Genomic DNA, 9,635 nt, shown 5'->3' with positions numbered 1-9,635 from the left:
ATGCAACATGATTGAAAGTTGGTTTTGATTGGATGGAAAATTAATTGTGGAGGAGCGATTTGGAAGTCGAAAAATGAATGAGGAGAGTGTGGCAGTGTGTTTTGTTCGATCGAAAGGAGAAGTCCAGTTTGGAGTGCAGTGTACTGAAAAAGGAAAAGGCCGGTTTGTGTTTGAAAAGTTACAAGCATCATCAAACAAATCGTGGAACGAGTAATAGGCCAAGTCGAGAGATGATATAAATCCTTGAGTCTAAAGTATCCATTATTGTGTTAAGTGATTCAAAAGGTTGAAATATTGCATCAGGAGAAAGCCGGAACGAGTACGGTACGAAGCAGTAAAATGAAAGGAGAACAAAATTTAGCAGAGGAGCAGAGACATTCTTGGAAAACGTGGACGAGTTTTTCTTTGATCGCAACACCAGCAAGTAAGGAAACGTGTTAGGGGTGAAGACATGCAAGAATCATCAGCAAAGGTTAGTCGTTTTCTGTTATGATATAAATGTATTGTTGTTCATGTTAAATACCACATTTTATATATTAAAAAAATTGAACATCGAGCACATTCTGTAAAGCAGAAGTAGAGATATTCACAGTTATTGATTTAAAAAATTTTGGAGACAAAGAGAAATAAGATTCTTATTTTTTGTAAATGTTTATATAAAATAATAACCCTAGTAATACACGACGTCCTATGGACGTCCAATATACGTCCAGTTTTGGTCCGGACGTCCCTGGACGTAAAATGGACGTAGTTTGGACGTACGAAGTGGGACGTACTTTGGGTGGACTAAATATGGACGTTCTCTGGACGTCCGTACTTGGACGTTCCCTGGACGTCCGAACTCGGACGTTTTCTGGACGTCCGACATTTACCAATTATGGGATTAAATGATAAATATTTCAAGAGAATAATAAATTATTTACGTTAATAAAATAATTAAAAGCGAAAAGGTTAAATCATGATTAATTAAAAATTGTATAGTTTAATATATCCAAAACATGTTTTTGTTTTTAGGTAAATAAATAAATAAAAATATGATTTTTATCAACAAAATGAATCTTGAAATCATCTTTGAAAAGATGAACAAGTGGTTGTATATACTCTGGCTGGGCAAAGTAATGAATCATGATACTATGAATAACAAGATAGGATCTTCCCGTAGCACAAAATCGGTCGTGTTCGCGCATGCCGTCATTGGAGACCAGAATTTGAATTCTTGTTAAAGTTAAATGGGATTTTTATACATTCTGTGATGAAATTATTCGATTAGCAAAATAATAATATTAAAAAAAGGTTTAATAATTACAATAATCGTACACAAAAGGATATCTCCAAACTATTTATTAAAGATTATTTATTGACACATACAAAAAACTGACATTACGAACGTGCAGGTCTCCAATTACGTCACGACTTATGCGCAATATCTTATCTTCTTAATCATAGTATCATGTAATGAATGGTGATTATATTTTATATTAATTGTCATTGTCATGTCATACCTATTTAAACAAATGGCACAGTTTAATTATAATATTATTAATGCTTAAAAGAATTCTATTTATAAAAGAATTCTATTTAAGCAGTATAAAGTGCAAATGGTGTGAATTATATAGCAACCTTTTTTGATGCTTGTTTTGGTTATAGCATTGGTATATCGTTAAAGGTTTGGTACCATTTGTTAGGTTACTTCCGAGTTTGGTTTTTATTTTATTACAAAAAGGTAAGTGTAATTTTTTCTAAAATTAGTTATGTTTAAAAGAAAACGATTTGTTTCTAAGCGTCATCAATAGAGAATGGGTACGAAAAACGTAGATAATATTGTTGAAATTATTAATAGCCCCGATATTCCATCTCCTTCAAACCACTCTTCGGAATCGTTAACTGATCATTTTGATGAGAGTTTCAGTTCAAATAGTTCAGGTTACAATACTTCCGATTTAAACTTTTTATTAACATGTTAAGTACCTAAAATAATCCAAATTACCACGTGGACGACCTCATTTACAAAGCTCTTCTTTCAATGAAACTGAAGAAGGGTCCAAATATGGTTGTAACGAGAATTCTGGAGAACCTTATCGAGATATTTTTAATTTTTCCAATAAGTTATGCAACTGGACTTTTTCCTTTAATACTAGGTGATTTATTAAAAATTCATAAAGAAGTTCCTGATCTTTCTCATTTGCCTTCAGATGCTAGAACCCTTCTTGCTTCACCTAGAGAACAAATACTCTGATTCACAGGATTCAAATTTCAAAGGTAGGTATTTTTATCTTGGCAAAAAAACAATGTTATATTTGTGTAAATTTTGATGAAATCCCACTAAAAAGAGTTTTAGTAGTCATTTTTATCCTAGTTTGTGCAATTTGTTTATATATCCTAAAATTGTAGGTTTAATAGGCATTCACCATGGTTATGAGAAGCCAAAATTTGCAAATGAATGTTTGATTGATTTTGTAACAGAGGCTGTGTTTTTATTAGATAGTTTAAGCTAAAATAATTAAGCATGGATGATCAAGTTTGTGGGGTAGTTAGATTACTATTACATGTTGATTTATATTTTAGGATAATGAGCTTTCCAAAATTGATAAGACGAATTTGTTAGGAGAAGCCATAAGAAGCTGATCAATAAAATTCAACGAAAATATAGTTGGCTATGGAAAAATCAATATAAAGCTTTTGAAGACACACATATAGCTCTGATTTTAAAAGGTTTGTAACTTGTAAAAATAAATCAATTTAAGGTACATTTAAGAATTTACACTATCGCTTAAGTGGCCACATATAGCCAATGAAGCATATTGTTAACTGTGTCATATGTAATTTAGATGGCAAAATTTACCAACTCACAAATTTTCAGGTCTGGCTATGAGATTGCTTTAAGAACTACAGCTAGCTATATGAGATGAAGGTTTGTTGTTGGCTTATATTTTATTTATACACTGTTATTTTTGTTTTTTAAGTATCAAAGTGTAATTACTGCTTATTTGGTCATTAGAAATAAATACCAATGGTCGGGTTGGTATTCTTCTAGTTCAGGTGAGATTCATTAAAACCACAGCACTTGAAATTCATGTGTTTAATTTTACGCCTTTGAATGATGATTTATTCACAATAAGCAAAGTATAATGAACTACATCTGAAATTAGTTTGTTCAATTTATGAATGTACATTAATTTTGTTTTCAGATGCTGCTTGAAAAAACTCCAAAACCAGCGTTGCCATGGGGAAGGCAATTGAAACTTGATAATGAAATATATGAGGGGATCTGAAGAGAGGGCAGATAAAATTTAATTTGCATGTTGTATTAGCAAATATGATAATTTTGTAATGGTTAAATTGTGTGGTTAGTGAACAGAAAGGGACAATCAGTTTTTGAGACATTTTTATTTATTAAAAATAGGTACCTAAAAATTTATCTACTGCTGAAATAAAATAGACAAAGTTCCATATTAAGTATTGATCTTTTTCATACTTATGATTTTAACTTTAAAACTCAACAATTGACTTGTCTGATTTTACGTAATTGGGACCAAAGCGTGTTACCGATTAAAAAAAGGAGAGCTAATTGTTGCACATTAAAAGGGAAAAGCCTAAGATGGTGAAGCCAATATTAGGAATTATGTAAGATTTATGGTTGAATAAAATTAAAAATTAATTAATTATTATTTTAATAAGGTTAAATAAAGGGAATGTAACCAATACAAAAGAAAATATAAAATTTACTTGAAGTACTACAATAGAATAGGCTTAGCTCAAGAGAATGAGAGTAGTCCTCAGAGAGGAGGTTGGCACGTTTGCTTGCCTGTAGTAACCTAAGGTTAGATCAATCCTAAGATGATCTTGAGATGGGCGCCAGGGTGAATTTTGAATATCACACCAATTTGGGGTATACCTATGTAGTTATATATTAACTGAACAATAAAAGATGATAGGAAACAAATAAAAATCAGAAATGCTTTATACACTATATTCCAATCTTATGTACTATCCCAACCCTTATACTTATATACATTAACCAATTATTAAAATATATCCCCAAAATATATATTTCCAAAAAAAAACAGTTACCTAAAAATATGACCCAAAATATAATTATTTACAAAATTTGGTCTACCCAGTTCTCTAACAATGAGATAAAATGATCTGGGATTACTGTTAAGGATAACTCACTTGGAGTAAATAGTAATTAAAATATTTAAAAAAATAATTAAATGCTTATACAAGTTATAAAAAGGGCAGTTTTTAAAAATCTGAGCCTAGTCACTTAAGACACTAGAACAATACATACATCAATCTGATATATGAGGGTATATACAAATTACCATAAAATTGGATAATATATCGTGACAACCCATTGAGTGTAATATAAAATATTAATAAATAGATAAATTTAAAGTAAATAAGGAATAACAAAATTAAAGCAATTGAAAGGATTCAAATAGTTGAGGGTACTAACCAGGGATTGTGCACAAATCTGTTTCGTAACCCACTTAGGCTGAAGCCCTAAGTATCCGAGGATATAATATGTAATATAAAAAAAAATTAATTTGAATTATTAACAGCTTTAACTAGAAAGTAAATGTCCTTAGTAACCCTTTTGCTGGAAAGGCAGTTCCCTAATCCGCTGTCCAGGGTCTAGGTAGTGGATGGGCTCTAGGATGGATCAGCCTATGTTTTTTCTATCTGCCACGGATGGTAGACCAACCAGAAAATCAAACTAAAATTCTTCCCAAAATAAATTCTTCCCAAATCCAAAATTAAAAATATTCTTCTCCCAAAAAAAAAAGACCAAGATAGGTTCAATGATTGGAGACGGCAGGCTATAAAAGAACAGAAAAAAAAATCTTTTTATTCTGTCTTCATATACTTATAGTTTTTGTTCACATGACAAAAACTGGAATGTATTGGTCATTAAGTGACCTTGACTGAAATATTTAATATTTCCATACTGGAATTTACTTATATATGTATATAAAAAATAAGAATGATTTTTGGATAGGTCTAATAAGGTGAGAAGATTTAAATGATTGAGAACTGGCAAGTTTAAATGGAAGATGTACGTGGATTGAAAGTACTTACCAGAACCTCGGAGGGATTTTACCATAAAACAACGTAACTTTCTAAATAAAACGATACATAAACTAAATACTTCTTCAAACTCAAATTTCACATTTCCAAAAACCCATAAATAACTTAAAAATTATTCCATCTCCTAAGTCCTGCCTGCCGTGATAATTTAACTCATTCCTTCTTGAAGTTCTGTTCGGAAATGAACATGGCCACTGGCCAGTATTCGCTGTCTCTTTAATGACAAGGAAATCGATTCTATTGTAAATCGATATATAAAATTGTATTATAAATTGCCTACTTTTACGGCGGCGAATTAGTAGCTATGTAGGGATTCGGTTTCATTATTTGGAAGATTTTGCTAACGTTCGAAGTATTAGACTATTAACGATCGTATCGTTACAAGCGGACGTTCGACGGACGTCCTTAAAGTCCGTTCTATGCTAAAGGGACGTACTATGGACGTCCATTGGACGTACGTGTGCTATTAGGGTAAAGATAGGAGAATAAATAAAATTTGTAATATTGAATATCGATTTCCATTTTGATAAAATAAACGATTTTTATAATTTCTAATTAAAATTCATATGTGTATTACTTTAATTGTCTTTTATCTATCCCTATAAGGAAACCACTGAGAAATATTTACAGCCACAAAAGTAAGTAGTGATAGGATCATTCATCCCTGAGATTTATATTTTATTTATGTTTTGATTTAATTAATTAATGAAATAATTAATTGAAGTAGATTACATCTATAAACATCAATAGAGTCAAAGTAGACACAATAATATATATATATATATATATATATATATATATATATATATATATATATATATATATATACAAACACAACTATTTGGGTATGCAGCGGAAGATAGGACAAAGAAATACTCTTTTTAGTCTACCAAGCTTTCGCAAATCTTTATTTGCATTGTCAGGGTGATACAATAAACAAAATTAGTACAAATTAGAGAATAAAAATTATTTTGTATCTTACACATGGAGGTTAGTTGTCATGGTGTTTATACAATGAAATAGACAACTCATCTGACTCCTACAAATGATGACGAAAAGAGTATTTCTTCGTCCTATCTTCCGCTGCATACCCAAATAGTTGTGTTTGTAGTCTAACCGTAAGTCTCGAATTTCCTAAACCTGATTTTAGTGATTTTTTTAGTATGTTATAGTTATATTATTTAAGAATATCGATGAAATATTATTGTTGCTAGACAGGTCAATGTCATTTTATACCGGGTGTAACAATCATACTGTGTTTTTTTCTTAGAGTTCGGAACACCCTGTGGAATATTCTATCATATACAAAATATTGAAATTAAAACCCAATTATAGCCTCAGGCTTTCTTAACATTTTCTTTTTTGATTCATTTGTTTGTGTTTGATAATAAAAAAGTTAGATACGTTAACAACTAGCCATGTTTTTCATCAATAAATCCTCATTTTCTGCTTAGTTTAATAAACAAGCCTAAAGTAGGCTATGAAAAGTAAACAATTTAATACACACACCGGCAAATTTAAAGGAACACGTTATTAATGCAATATTTCTTTATATTTGTATTTTATAGACTATATCTACATAGCTTTGAATACTCCTTGTCACAAGAAAGCCTTAAATGTCAAAATGTCAAATTAATTTGTTTATTTGTATTGTGTTTTACATTTGACAGTCGTTCTGTCTGTTGATAACAAGTACAAACTTGTATTTAATTAATAAGTTAATTTGTTTGAGTTTGTTGGATGTGATTTTTCTTTTGATTTGTTCTAATCAGTGATGTTCTTATTGCATAGAGTAAGTAAAAATGGGTGATTTAATACCGAATGATATTGCTAGGGCCGTAACAATGGTCGAAAATAGTCGAACGTACAGGGAAGTTGCTAGAATATTTGGTAAATCACCATCAACCATCCATCGTTGTGTAAGTCGTTGAGACAAACCGAGGAGTATGTAAGAAGAAGGGGAGGACAAGGTAGAAAACGTTTGACCACGGTTGTAGATGATCGATTTATAACGTTGCAAACATTACGTAGTAGACGTTCAAACGGCAGTTCAAACAACAACCTTTTGCAAAATGTTCGTGAACTACCATAAGTGAGCGCACAGTAAGAAGGAGACTTAAAGAAGCCGGTCTCAAGTTATATGTGCCAATAAAAGCTCCCAGACTCCAGAGACCCCATCGTTTAGCACGACTACAATTTGGTCGAGTACATCAAAATTGGAATGATATCCACTGGAGTCAAATTCTCTTTACGGACGAGAGCCGTTTCTGTGTAAATTACATCGACGGTACAGAAAGATTGTATCAACGCCAAGGAGAACGAAATGCCCCTTTCAATTTTACTACGACCCTACCTTTTGGTGGAGGTTCAATTATGGTGTGGGGCGGTATACGTTTGGGAGCAAGAATAGAGTTAGTGGTGATTGATGATGGAGCATAACAGCAGATAGGTATATCAGAGATATTCTCAAGACCATGTGGTACCTTTTACATCATATATTGGCGAAAATTTTATTTTAATGCAGGATAATGCGCGCCCACACGTCGCAGGCTGTGTAAGAGATTCTTATTACAAGTGGGTATAACAACGATGAATTGGCCAGCTTGTTGTTCCCAGACCTGAACCCGATAGAGCATGTGTGGGACATGCTAGGCAGAAAACTTAGGGCACGGGTTCCTGCTATTCAAAACAGAGAGGAAGTCAGAATTGCTTTGATTGAGGAATGGGAGAGACTGCCTCAACAACTGATCGATAGCGTTATTTAAGTTCCAAAGTGTACAATAAAGTTAATGTGTTTAAAATCCGTATTTTCTTTGAGTATGACATCTTTGTGTTTATTGTCTTCTTAAACAGGTTTCATATTGTACTACCATTGTAATATAAATTCAAAATACTTCACCAACTTTCGTATTATGATATGACCTAAACAATATTAACAATATATAGACTAGAGAGAAAATACTCAGATTTTATGGTTGTTTCTTTAAATATGCCGGTGAAACTAAGCAGAAAATGAGCATTTATTGATGAAAAACGTGGCTAGTTGTTAAAGTACCTAACTTTTTCATTATCCAACTTTAAGGAAAAAACACAGTATGATTGTTAACACCCGGTATAAAATGAAACTGACCTGTCTAGCAACAATATTATTACATCGATATTCTTAAATATTATAACTAGAACATACTAAAAAAATCACTCAAATCACTCAAGGTTTAGGAAATTCGAGACATCTAAGATGACCCATTGTTTAAGGTGTTCCGTTATTTTGCCGGTGATGTGTATATATATATATATATATATATATATATATATATATATATATATATATATAGGTATATATAGTGTATGCACCGACAGCGGAAGTGAACTGGAAGAACTTGAAAAGTTCTACGCCGATGTAAGACCGTCACTAACCAACTCAAGACTAGAGATCTTACTATTCTGATGGGTGACCTTAATGCTAAGATAGGAAAAGGCAGACAAAGTAACATTATTGGATGTTATGGACTGGGTGATAGAAATGAAAGAGGAGATTATTTCTCAGATTTTGCAAAGAACATCATCATCATCAATCAGCCCTGAGTTGTCCATTGTTGAACATAGGCCTCCTCTAGACTTTTTCCATCTGCTTCTGTTCTGCACCTCTGCTATCCAATTGGTCACGATTCTTTGAGGTCGTCGGTCCATCGCGTTGGGGTCTTCCCTCGGCTTCGCTTGTCAGTCCGTGGTCTTCACTCAAGCAATTTTTTTATCCAACTGTCGTCTTTCATTCTTGCAACATGTCCTGCACATCTCCATTTTTGCCTTGTAATATGTTCGATAATGTCTTCCACTCCGGTTCGTCTACGAACTTCCTCGTTTCTTATTCTATTTCTTAAGCTTATTCCAAGCATGATCTCTCCATCTTTCGTTGTGTCCTTCTCAATTTGTCGGCTGATGTTTTTGTTAGAGTTAAGGTTTCTGCTCCGTATGTGAGGACTGGTAGAACGCACAGGTTAAAAGCTTTTCTTTTTAAATGGATCGGTATATTTGTTTAATATACGTCTCTCATTTTTCCGAATGCAGCCCAACTCAGACTTATTCTTCTAAGTAGCTCGCATGTTTGGTTATCTCGCGTTAACCTTATTTCGTGACCCAAATACACATATTTTTCCACAAGTTCTATGGGCGACTTTTCGATTTCTATTAGCTCATTGGGGACGAGATTGGTCATCATTTTTGTTTTTCCATAGTTTATTTTTAAATCGACTTTCTGGGTTGCTTGCTGTAGTTATTATAGCATAACTCTGGCTTCTCCTAAGTTGTCTGTTATGAGAACAATATCATCGGCATATCTGAGATGATTGAATATCTTTCCATCGATGCTAATACCCTTTGATTCCCACTCTAGCCGTTTAAATGCGTACTCCACAACTGCTATAAATAGTTTTGGCGACAAGGTATCTCCCTGCCGTACCCCTCTGCCAATTTTTATCTTCTCAGTTATGCAGTGGAGGTTAACGGTTGTTGTCGCATTTTCGTATATATTTCGAATAATATTT

The 9,635-nt window shown here is 32.7% G+C and overlaps 2 long non-coding RNA genes across 3 annotated transcripts; one reads left to right on the top strand and one right to left on the bottom strand.

Moving 5' to 3' along the window:
• Positions 1-1,570: 1,570 nt before the first annotated feature.
• On the top strand, positions 1,571-3,805 carry LOC140441381 (uncharacterized). 2 transcript variants are annotated; one of them, XR_011950988.1, is made up of 4 exons: positions 1,571-1,723; positions 2,566-2,712; positions 2,861-2,911; positions 3,189-3,805. It is a non-coding gene; the product is annotated as an uncharacterized lncRNA (long non-coding RNA). The 2 variants fall into 2 exon arrangements; XR_011950987.1 differs by having other exon boundaries at positions 1,571-2,712.
• A 151-nt stretch (positions 3,806-3,956) lies between these two features.
• LOC140441380 (uncharacterized) lies at positions 3,957-5,456 on the bottom strand. Its single transcript, XR_011950986.1, has 2 exons — positions 5,083-5,456; positions 3,957-4,823 (listed from the first exon to the last, which is right to left on the bottom strand). It is a non-coding gene; the product is annotated as an uncharacterized lncRNA (long non-coding RNA).
• Positions 5,457-9,635: the final 4,179 nt, after the last annotated feature.

This window comes from Diabrotica undecimpunctata, chromosome 5, assembly GCF_040954645.1.
Source record: "Diabrotica undecimpunctata isolate CICGRU chromosome 5, icDiaUnde3, whole genome shotgun sequence".
Taxonomy (NCBI): domain Eukaryota; kingdom Metazoa; phylum Arthropoda; class Insecta; order Coleoptera; family Chrysomelidae; genus Diabrotica; species Diabrotica undecimpunctata.
This window is presented reverse-complemented; position numbering and strand designations above follow the sequence as displayed.